Source organism: Tachysurus fulvidraco, chromosome 23 (genome assembly GCF_022655615.1).
Source record: "Tachysurus fulvidraco isolate hzauxx_2018 chromosome 23, HZAU_PFXX_2.0, whole genome shotgun sequence".
Lineage (NCBI taxonomy): Eukaryota > Metazoa > Chordata > Actinopteri > Siluriformes > Bagridae > Tachysurus > Tachysurus fulvidraco.
Genome location: NC_062540.1, coordinates 13,355,454 through 13,367,892, shown reverse-complemented (window position 1 = coordinate 13,367,892; position 12,439 = coordinate 13,355,454). Strand labels below are relative to the sequence as shown.

Genomic DNA, 12,439 nt, shown 5'->3' with positions numbered 1-12,439 from the left:
TGTGTGTGTGTGTGTGTGTGTGTGTGTGTGTGTGTGTGTGTGTGTGTGTGTGTGTGAGAGAGAGAGAGAGAGAGAGAGAGAGAGAGAGAGAGAGAGAGAGAGAGAGAGAGAGAGAGAGAGAGAGAGAGAGCAATGGCAGTGAAGACTAATCAAAAAAACCCACTGAATTGAATTGAACTGTGCAAGGTCACTGAGCGCACCATAGGGTCAGGAGTGCAAGGGCTATCTGGTTACACGTCATGCTCCAAGCAGGCACCAGACTCGTGCATATGATCTCAGCCTATGCTCCATAAAACCCTGCAACATCTGTCAGCACAACATAATGAACCTGAACAACCAGCTTTGTAACAATCAGCTCTGAGCCTGCCCTGTGCTTTTCTTCTCTGTTTGCTACGTTACCCCAAAACTGAAAATTACTATCTCATTCAAACAACACAGGACCAGCAAGCGGGGCATCATTCCCAGTGTGCCAGATATTGATGCTGAAACATCAAAGCAGATGAGGTGAAGAAGTTACTCACCGTATGGCAGCAGTAGCAGTGGGTATGTGTTTCTCGAGCCAAGGCAGTGAAATCTCTGGTGCTGCTTTCAACAGTACCACACACCTGCTAGTTGCTCTGCGCTCATCCTTCCTTCACTACACCCCCTCCGCTCTATCCTTCCCTCCACTCCACTGCTAGCTCCTCCTCTTGCTTCCCTCCCTCCCTCTTTTTCCTCTCTCTCTCTCACTCTCTCTCCCCCCAGAGTGCCGCTAAGAGACTGAGCGCTGCCCATCTAAGCTGTTTGATGCAGCTGTACTTTGCATTTAATTATGTCCTGCCATAATTAAACGCATCTCCCTATCAGCAACTGTTGCTTAGGTAACTGGAATCAGGAATGAAAATAAAAACATCTCTTTCTCTTAATAAACACGTCCGTCTTTCAAATCCTTCCATGGCTACGTCTGTTTCTATCTAATACCTCCATATGTTTTCTCCTGTAAGGTTTAATTTGTCATCGTAGGATGAAGAGGAAACCATAGAAACAGTGCTGTTTACTAGATTACCTTATATACAGAACTGTAACAATTTTCTTCAAGTCAACACTGAATGTGTTATCTGTTAGAAACAAACATAAATCTCATATAGGTATTAATATGTAGCACATGTTACAGCAGCTTGCTCCTTTAACCTGCCGAGTTCAAACGCAGCTCACCTGCGTAAAAACAAATGGAAGCTTAGGTCAATAAGCTACACAAAGGGATTTTTTTTGGCTTGCAAATTGCGCCCTGCCCAGCAGTGAGCTCTGAGTATGGAAAAAGCACATGTACCTCTTCCTGACCTTTTTAAGGCAAAACAAGCCACAGCAATCAATATGCATTGCATGGTAGCGAGGTCGACCAGGATATGCCACATTCATACAAATAACACATGATTAATGAACAATCCCCAAACAAAGTAAGAGGCATGTTGTAATCACTGTAATCCTGATCTAAATACCAGGTCCTGGATGTTCTACATTCATATTTAGTCTCATTCAGAAATGAATGCTGAAAGGGCTCCTAAGAAGCTTGAAAGAAAATCAATCGTACACATGCTGTAAGATCACGAGTTAGAATCTCAGCAGTGCCATGGACTTATTTGACCAGAGGTAATTGCCCCTTGGTCTCTGGGTGATTAGTAGGGGATTCCTCTCTCCTTTGTCAAATCGAGCTACACTAGCCAAACCCGGGTGTCTGTGAGATCATGTATACAGAACAGTATAGTTCAATTCTCCTCCAAGTGTGTTCAGCTGTTCCCTGTTTCACAGACTCTCTTACAGCTGGTATAGGTGCCAGTGCTCATCAAATCCCAGCTGATGAACATCAGGAATATTTTTAGATGAGCCCATTGCTGGCTTTTTGTCAGGCCTGTAATTTGAACTGACAACCTTCTAATCACAAGACAAGAACCAAAGAATGTGAAACAGATCCTGAGCTGATAATGCATTAATAAAGTCAATTGAATAAGAAACTTCCATTTATATTTTTGCCTGGTGTCTCTGTATCTATAATACGGAATATACAGTATAAATCAGTTGCCCAGGCATCAAGAATCAGTAGAAACTAGCAAAACTGCCAAAAAAAAGTTAACCATAATGCTGTTAAAGGTAACAGTCACCTCACAATTAAATATATTTAGACAAAACAAAGACTCAAATATTACTGCATGTGTGACATATAGCCAGAACACCACCTAAAGACAAAGACGTTTCCAGAGGATAAATCTACTCCTCTGATAGTGTGTATTAATGTATTTTAATTAGATATTTAGCTTATCATATTGTATTATCTCACAACAGCTTAGTCTGTATAGCCTTGTCAATTTGTCCAACACTAGCTAATGAGCTAGCTAATAAATTATTCTCTTGGACTTTACTTTATCAAATCTAAGAAAATATCCAGACTGTATTTGAGTCTCATAAATGTAATAAGTGACTGGTGTTGAAAATGCATTTAAGCCCTGTACACCTAAATGTATATAAATAGCTCTGACTGTGAATATTGCTAAAGTGAGTTAGAAAATAGCAGGAGACATTTAGGACTTTTATGCTATACAGTATACTGTACCTGTACAGAGAAATCCTGCTGGTGTAGTTAACCACCATTTCTCTTCTATTTAAACAATTATACACAAAAGCTATTTAAGTCATAGCTCCCCTTTTTGGTGGCTTGACAAAAATGTATGTACAAATTACCCAACAGGCCTAAAATAAATTTGAGCAGTGAGGAATTATATTAGAATCTGGCTGGGAAATCTCTACCAGTTTACTCAAAAAGTATTGCTGAGTCTAGGTCCTCTTGAAGAAAGTAAAAAACATTCACTAGATTCCTGTGTTGTGTTCACCTAAATACAGCATACAACCAAAGTAGGAAAGTTTTGGAAATAATTTGTTGTGAGGGGAAAAAAGAGAACCCTCACTCAGGAGACATGTGAAAATGTCCTCCTTAATAACAAACCAGCTATTCAAAATCACTTCAAATTTCGAGCCTTCAAATAAATGATCTCTGACTGGCTCTTAAAGCCACACTCAGGAAAAAATGTGTGAGTGTCATCTTTTTACATTCTGAAAGAACAGAATGTCTGATCTATCACATTGTCAATGCCAATGCCAACTCGCTGTGATGGAGGCCACAGCTTAGCAACTTTCAAAAACTGAGAGTACATAAAGTCTGAGGACTTGTGGCTAAGTGCATAGAAAAGCCTCTGTAAAAAATGTTTTTCCCTTACAAATGGACAATTAATAACAAGGACATTGCTACAAAAGCTAATGGCTCAGACCTTAGTCTAGATGGCCAAATACATCATAAACGAAAATGTCTCTGAGTGTTTTTTGAATGAAATCTAAACTGGTTTGGGACTGATGTTCTAACTCTGCTCAGAATGCTAGCATGAAGACTTCTTGAACTATGTTACCTCTGTTCTCTCAGCTCAGTTGAGTGCTTTAAAGGAGTTTCAGATGTACACTAAATAGCTAAACATTTTTGGACACCTGAACAATCCATTCCAGACCTTTTACTTGTGAAAAGTATGTCGCACTCTACTTAAACAGAAGCTCTTTCTACATATATTTGGATATTACCTTACCAGTCCTATAGGTCTCAGTAAATCCACCTACTTCAACCTCTGAAACATCCCATTCTAAGGTTAATGTTACAGTATGTAGCTGCAAATGTTCAGTAATCAGTTCAGCACTAACCATTACATCGCCACTCTGATTTATGTTTGAATCGCGGTGAACAGTTGAGATCCGCTCAAATCGATCCAGCTGATCTCATCTCCTATGCGGCGAGTTATATAAACATATGGAGGAGAACTGTTACCATTTTTATCTTTACATAAGTGAGTCCCAGTCCTTCTGCAAGGGGTTCAGGAACCAAAAATATCTCTCTACCTGAGAGATATTTTAAACTACACTATTAATCAGTACATTTGAGTGCATTTTAAGAGCAACAATAATCACTTTGATGGTCAAATAGACACCATCCCTGCACTGGAATATAATTGGTGTTCACTTAGATAAAAACTGATGTAGTTATTGACCATATATTTTTGTACTTTGTATTTTCTACATCTGTAACACACCATGAATGTGTATGATCATATACTGTGTATAAATTGTGCTACATAAATTATGTTAACTGGCCTTGCAGTGTCAACAGAGGATATTAACTCTTGTCTGCATCTATTGCCATTTGTCTGGACAGGCCATGTCTAAAGCTTTAACACAAATTATTGATGCATTTGTTGGGCATTCCCAGAAAAAAACAAAACAAGCTTTTTGGAGGGTATTGTTGTGTAGTGTTGTTCTACTTGTAGAACAGATGCACAGCTGATTACTTACTAATTCTTCTTTTACTAAATACCTTTCTCCATCCCCAATCATCTCATGTCATTTACTTGTTTCTGCTCTGTGTGGTGCTTCAAAAACCTCAAATGGACAATGGAATTTTTATAAACTGTGAGAAAACGTCACTATGAAGCGTGCACACGTATCAAAAATGTCAAAACATATACACACCCAATGGAACACAATGATTTTTTTGCAGATTATTAATCAGGTTAATTCTGTTGACTTCTGAGCACTCAATACTATTCATGACTCACAATTAATGTGTCACTAGGGATAAAAATCAAAAACACCTGAATAACAATACTGAGGACACGGCTTTGATGGTCTCAGTGGTCGCTATAGACATGAGTACACAGCTGTGAGAGAAGACTGATTTTCCTCTGCAGGATTGGTTGACTGAGTTGCATACAAACGGCCAAGAACGCACTCAGTAAAGTAGGTACTGTATAGCAGCCAAATGCCAACACAGTAAAATCTGGAGCTGCATTTCTCTTTATATAACTATTCATCACTTTCACAACCAGCCTTGAAAGAGTGAACAATGGTTGTATAGTCAGTTAAGAGATTGATGAATTTCATTTGTTGTGATTAACTGCAGCCATTTTGAGCTGAGCAGGACTATATTTGTTACCAGAATGTGATTTCTTTCCTCTTCACTCAGTCTCTTTGTGCCTGCATGTGAATGAAACTACATATGGTGAGAATTTATATGTATATTTACATAATATAATTGTGTACTTTGCAGAGTGGATGCTAAGTTATCTCTTCCTATGTGTTTTTTATTAATCAAAAACACAAGTGTTTTTAATATACTTAATACTTAATACTTATACTTAATATACTTACTTAATAATTAGACTATATATTGGTAAACATGTGAACAACACATGTGAGAGTATGCGGTTAGATGAAAAGATATTAAAACTGATTGTAAGCTGCCTGACACAATATGTGACCTGTCTCCACAAATTACAATAACATGCTCTGCTGGTCAGTAGGTTTAAACTAGCTTAGCTTGCTGCGGGAGGGGAAATTAACAAAGAATTGTACCTAGTCCCCAATCTTACTTTAATTTGCTGCTTCCATGAGCTCGTATTTGCTAGGGGTAAGTACAACACACCATACACACCTCATGAGTCATTAAAAAAAACAGAGTTCTGATCTGATATAAGAAACAAAAAAGAGCTATTCTGCTAGGAACAAAAATGTGATCATAATAAACTGTTTTAAAACAGAAATCGCTGTTCTTGTTTAATAACAGGATTATTTTTTTTTAAAAAAAAACTTATTGTTTAGTTATGTACAAATATTTCTGCATCAACATCAAGTCTTGTGTGATTTTACTCAGTGAACAAAAAAACAATTACAGCCCCAATTTAATCTAAAAAGCAAACTATTTAGCCTATTTAAATAATAGGAGAGTAGCATCAAGCCAGAAGTAGTGTTTTAACCCCAAAATGGTAATACATTTTATTTATGCTGGTAAAACCTGCGTAATACCTCTATGTTGAGCTTTTCTTGAAAAGTTCATCTTAGAGATACTGTATTAATATTTCTAATTACATCTTAGTTATTTATGTAACTAAATGATACATATTTAGTGTCAGAAAGTGTTTTTAATACATTTGATCCTGTAGAGCCATCCAGTAATCAGCTGATGTTGTGGGACTAACCCATAATGGCAGTACAGAGTGTGTTTGACAGACAGTTCAATGTACTTAATCCTTCTGAGTGTTCAGGTGCAGTCAGTCTATTTGTATACTTAATTACCTCCAGTCATTTATTTTCTGCAATGGCCTTCTAGTAAAGTCTGTCTACTCAGTGCTCCTTAGACCCAGCTTTATATCAAGATAATCTTTCAAGAACAAAATTGAAATGGCTGTTTGAAAATTGAACAAAAATTATTATTATTATTATTATTATTATTTTTTTTTTTTTGAGTTTGCACACTTAAAGCACACTTAAATCTGCTCACGTGTCAGTATTAGGCCAGGGATTTTCAGCGATCACATTTTTTTTACTGAGGAGTGGGGCATGTAATACAGCAGCGGCTGCTCCATTTATATGTTAAGCAGTGGTCTATCTGGAACAGGCAGTAGAACATATAAGCAGTAAGATCACAAGCAAATGGCTCTGGTCATTTGACCTAAAGTGTGCATTAAGTTTGCCAGAATGTTAATACAGACATTTTTTTTGACTTCAAAACATCCCTCTTCATTTTTCTAAGCACAATGCATTTCGTGCTCAGCTTTGGCCTAATGAGCATGAGCAAGATCTGATGGCACGCAGAAATACTTCCAGTGTGAGCCAGTCTAAACCAATACTTACTACACGGTTGGAGCTCATCTCTCAGACCACCAGCTGTCAGAGACAGAGCAAACTCAAATGACCCACACTAGCATTCAGAGAGAGAAGAAGTATACAGATAAGAAGAAATTGTCCCTAGCTGGATTAAAAAATTTCATGACCTAAATACCAACTCCTCTTCCCTCTGAGTAATTTAATATTTGTGGTTTGAATAATAACTTTGAAAAAACTTAAATCTGGATAGTTCTTGGTTTTTGTACATGTTTGATGTATTGCTTGTGCTCATGTTTAGAAATGAGTTCTATGCAAATGTGTGGTACAACATCATCATCATCCATAATGGGTGTAGTAGAGCACTATGTAGCACTCTGACCAAGCAAACGTTGTTGGGTTTAAATTCCCATCTCATCTTTACATGTATACATCCCATGTAGCTTTTAAAACCAACTGATTTGGCTGTATTTTGCACAGGTTTCTGGATTAGTAAGTAGAGTAACGAGTAAAGTGACACGAGTAACGATGATGGCAGAAAGTTTTAAAAGAGACAAAGCTGTCAGGATGTTCAAAATAGTTGTGTATTAAATTCAAGCTGTCAGGATGTGGTAGCTCAGTGGTTAAGGTGTTAGGCTACTGCTTGAAATGGTGTGAGTTTGAGTCCCATGACCACCAAACTGTCACAGATCCAGGCCCTTAATACTCAGTTGGATAGCCTTATTAAATGTAAGTTACTCTGGAGGAGGGTGTCTGCTAAATGCTATAAGTGTAAAAAAAATTGCCACACGTGGTAGTTTGACTTAGTAATGGACAGAAAGGTTTTGGCTCTGAATATGTCACTTAATCTCCCAGATATACATACTGTAAATGATGTAGGACTGCATAATTTTAAAACCATGTTTCTTGTATATCACTCTGCCATTTTGTGTTTTCTCTCTCTAATCTTTTTTTCTAAGTTGTCTCTAATCTGATTGTTCTAGACTGTGATCTGCTTCTTGAACTTCATTAAAACTAGCAGAATAAACCCCTGTTAGGACTTCAGTTAATAATGAAAGTGCATATTATTAAAGCTCACAGCTCAAAGTAAAACCATGAATAAGACTGACTGACTATACATCACTTATCTCCTACAGATTGACACGACTCTATATTATTATGACACCTTGCTTTGCTAGTCGCCAAATATCACAACCATTTCCACAAGCAGGAGGGTCAGCATTAGAGTACAGAGGTCTGCTCATACACAACATACACAATACAACAACCCATGAGAGAGAGAGAGAGAGAGAGAGAGAGAGAGAGAGAGAGAGAGAGAGAGAGAGAGAGAGAGAGAGAGAGAGAGAGAGAACCCTCATCTTTCCTATCTATCCACTTATTACAAAAGCAATAATTTTTCATGTATAAATCTTTTTTTTAAAGAAGCTCATAGCTTCAGACCTACAGATGCAAATAAACACACACACACACACACACACACACACACACACACACACACACACACACACACACACACACACACACACACACACACACACACACACACACACACACCATCCCTCTCTCATTCATTGCTGAGCTGCAGGGTAGTAATTTCTTATGTTGAACATTAGACCCAAAGGGCATAATTTAAAGCTCTCCCACCTCAGCCATAAGCACTTGAGCACCGACTGCACTTCACTCACCTCTTCATTACTCACAACCACCCTTATCTCTGTCAAGATATCCGTGAGCACCATCATAATTCTAATTGTTCTCTATTAACCTTCGAGAGCAGGAATGAAACATGGTGGGAACATTAACAACAGAGGTATCCATGGAGAGCAAAGCAGAGAACTGTTGCCGTGCCAATGTTGATGATCTTCCTATAACAGCATGTCTGTAACTATTCTGTTACTTTTACATCACAGCAATTTACCAAGAATTGCAGTCATTAATTAATTAGTGAAGGACATGTTTTTCACTTTATAGGTTACATTTAATATGACTGTAAAACTAGTTCCCTCTATTTTTATAAGCTAAAAACACCCCAGTAGCTTGTCTTGTTATTAAGAAATCAGGAAAGCAAAGTCTTCTGTCCTGAACACTCTTACAGGAAAGAAACCTTGAATGTTACTGACACTGCACTGAAGACGTTCTGGTTTGAAAATATCCTTAAACCTTACTGTTCCTAAATCCCAAGTTGTTAGTTTATAATCAGTAAAATGAGTATATTAATATAACCTGTGATTTGTCTGCAGATCCCTAATCAACACCTGAAAACTGATCAACACTTGCTGACCAATAAGAATTGAGAATTTAATTGTGCTGTCAATACTGTTTTGAATAATAATAAAACAAATGAAACCAATAACTAAAAATATTCTTCTAACTCAATGATACGCACTGCACATGCGGTTGAAGGGCAGAATTTAATGCTTTTAGGCTTACATAAAATATGGGAAATTTTGTCAGACGTTTAGTTCATGCAGCAAATACGGTGGATAAAAATTAGGTTGAAACATGCTGGAGTATTCCTGTCAACCAGTTGAATCTGCTGTAATCAACTTACTAATACTGATGTCAATATGATGATAGAATATTTCGATTACTTTACCAGACAGTGGTGCCATATTGTCCTGTGTCAACATTATAAGAATATAGACAAAATATGGACAACTATGCAAACAGACTTACAAGAGAAATAACGTCTGACCTCTTAAAGTGCTAGTACTGATGTTATATATTAATTCTCATTTACATTAACAAATAAAGTAACATAGTTTTACACACACAGACGCATGCACACACACACACACACACCGGCTCAATCCTGGTCAACAAACCACTTATGCTCATATTACCGTGCAGCACTATTAATCTTTAAAGTAATCTTTAGTATACAGATAGATTTGTTAAGTTAATCACCATGCATGTTTGTTTGTGTGTAATGTAATGATTTATTTGTACTACAACTGAATCAAAAGTGTACCAGCTCCGACTATCTTCCGTGCGATGAATATTTTGTACCTCCACTGAGATGAGGTCGACTCTGAGGATCCTGAGGCATCTATAGATCTACCAGCTCCAGTTGTACTCTGCGATACTAAACAGGAGATGTGAACTCCATGTAGTCTTTTACATCAATACAACATCTGTCAGACTGTATATTTATAACCACACCCTCCAGTGTCACCCATATGAGGATGGGTTCCCCTTCAAGTCTCGAGGTTTCTTCCTTCCATTCTAGGGAGTTTTTCCTTGCCACTGCTGCTTGAGTCACCTCAGACTTGCTCATTGAGGATAAATACATACACATTTAAATATATTTAATATTAATCTTGAATTTTGTATTCAATTAATATTTATATTATTCTTTATATAAACCTTTTATTCTATGTTTATGTTCTGTAAAGCTGCTTTGAGACAATGTCAATTGTAAAAAGCGCTATACAAATAAATTTGAATTGAATTGAATTGAATTTAGCAGTTTGGATCCATGTAGCTCACCGCTATAGCGATCATAACCGAGCTGCAGGTACTTTAATCCATCTTTAAAGAGCACTTGAACAGCCCGAGGAAGAAAACAGAGATAAGACGAAGAGATTTAGACAGAGTTGCAGTTTAATACTGCAATGTCAGTACTGACTTCAGAGTCACGCTTTTGGGCTATGTGATCTGGATGGGTTCATGTTTGGATGTGTAGTGTCTGAGAGTTAGATGTTTGCCTGTCACTTCATGGCTATATTTAGGCAGATTGTGGCATGTAGGTGACACACGCAGACAGTCGGAGCTGATTGAGTATGACAGCGCTCTGCTCCCTCAGTTAAACTCTTCAAACCCAATAAAGACACACACATACACACCCACACAGGCACACTTGTCTTACAATCCTTTACTGTGAGGACCTTCCATTGACATACATATTCATACTTCTAATAAATTGTGCTAATATATAAATGTCTGTCATTCGTACAGTTATCTAATCAGACAATCATGCGGCAGCAGCACAATGTGTAGAACCATGCAGATACAGGTCAAGAGTTTCAGTTAAAGTTAACATCACGCATCACAATTGGGAACAAAACGTGATCTCTGTGACCTTGTCATGGTGTCAGATGGGCTGGATTGAGTATTTCAGATACTGCGGATCTCCTGGGATTTTCACACACAACAGAAAGGTCCCCACAAGGTCAAAAACGCTAGATATGCTAATCATTATCAGCACAGATGGTCCCCAACAATATATTAATCCCACTTGCCCCATATCTCAAATCCTCCCCCTCCACACAACACAACTTACATTGCAATTGTTTCAAAACTAAAGGATTTATAATTGGGGCTGTGTCTTATTCTTACAAACTTACAAATCTTCTCTTTTATTTTAAAGATTTGTAAATTTGCTTCACATCAGGCCATATAACATGACCCTTTCCTATAACAGCATTTTATCACTTATATACTGGTTGAAACTGTATGTGATAATGGAAACAAGATGCACTTTTTCAAACACCACCTGTTTCTTAGGACATACAAAATGTCCATCTGGGTTAGGGTAATGATAGATAGATAGATAGATAGATAGATAGATAGATAGATAGATAGATAGATAGATAGATAGATAGATAGATAGATAGATATATAGATAGATAGATAGATAGATAGATGTTTGGATTCAGGATTTTATCACATGTTTAGAGTGTGAGTTGTTTTTGCTGAAATGTTGATATCACCTAGGACATATGCACCCTAATGGGCAAGTTAAATATGTCACAGCCATGTTTAGTGTGTGATGTACAGGTAAGAACACTGGTTACACTGGTAGATAGCTAAGAAAATATATTTTATCCAATTATTTGAAACAGTACTATTATTTTCTAAGTCTTTACACAGACACTGTCTTCTCTATGTATCTCTAGAGTTGTGAATGACATCTATGAGGAAATAAATAATTTTAAGAAACTGAATAATAATTTGACACATGGGCTGAATTTTGTATTATGTCCTAAATAATCTGAACATAACTAGTTATCAGAGTTGCTAAGAAATCTGCTTGAGAAAGACCACATGTCTTCGTGCTGGAGGACACATGACCTCAGGCATCCCAGCTCTGTCTGAAACTCAATAATACATTTGGGACATCTGTCCAAGTCATTAATGAATTAAAGTTCATCTCAATTTAAAACTATAAATAGTGAAGGCTGTAGATTGCAGTTGTTTCAGCTTGTTTCACCTCAGATAGTTATTTCAATGTCAATTTAATGTCCTATTTGGGTTGTTTACTATACACATATTGTAGGCCTTCAACATACTTAAAAGTGACACTAATAAATCAAAGAATTGCTCTTGTTTTATCCAACAGTCAGAATTCAACATAGCTACATTGCGAGAGGTAATAACAGCAGCAGTTCTTGCTTGTTCAACTGCCTCCCCTAATGGCTATTGGGAACAATAGCTATGAATCGAACAACAGTTTGAACAGAACACAACAATGAACATCTTAATGGCTCACTATATATTACTAAAAACAGTTCCTCAGTCATCTCAGGTATGGCTTCAGGCAATGCAGAGGCTAATGGGCTAGTATATTTACTAGATGCCACTGTTGGGATTTTGAACAGTCACACCGGTAGAAAAAACACTGAGTCACTATGCAGTCCCACACATCTAGTTTAAAGACACTCATGACAGCTGACCCAGGATGAGCCAGACTCATTTTCCGCTGCTAATGAGGCAGAAGTTGAGAATGACGGTTCAACCCTGGGTCGTTAAACATAACGCTGCTGTAAAG

General features: G+C 37.4%; 1 protein-coding gene across 21 annotated transcripts in view; it reads right to left on the bottom strand.

Annotated features, from left to right (window-relative positions):
• rap1gapa (RAP1 GTPase activating protein a) overlaps positions 1–12,439 on the bottom strand; it is a 106,526-nt gene that overhangs the window by 39,949 nt on the left and 54,138 nt on the right. For 2 of the 21 annotated variants that reach the window (XM_027170494.2, XM_047807269.1), the window contains exon 1: positions 522–655. The exons of the other annotated variants lie outside the window; for them this stretch is intronic. The gene's annotated coding sequence lies outside the window, so the exon portion shown is untranslated. Of the gene's footprint in view, positions 1–521; positions 656–12,439 lie in introns of those variants that run through there. 21 annotated transcript variants of the gene reach the window in all.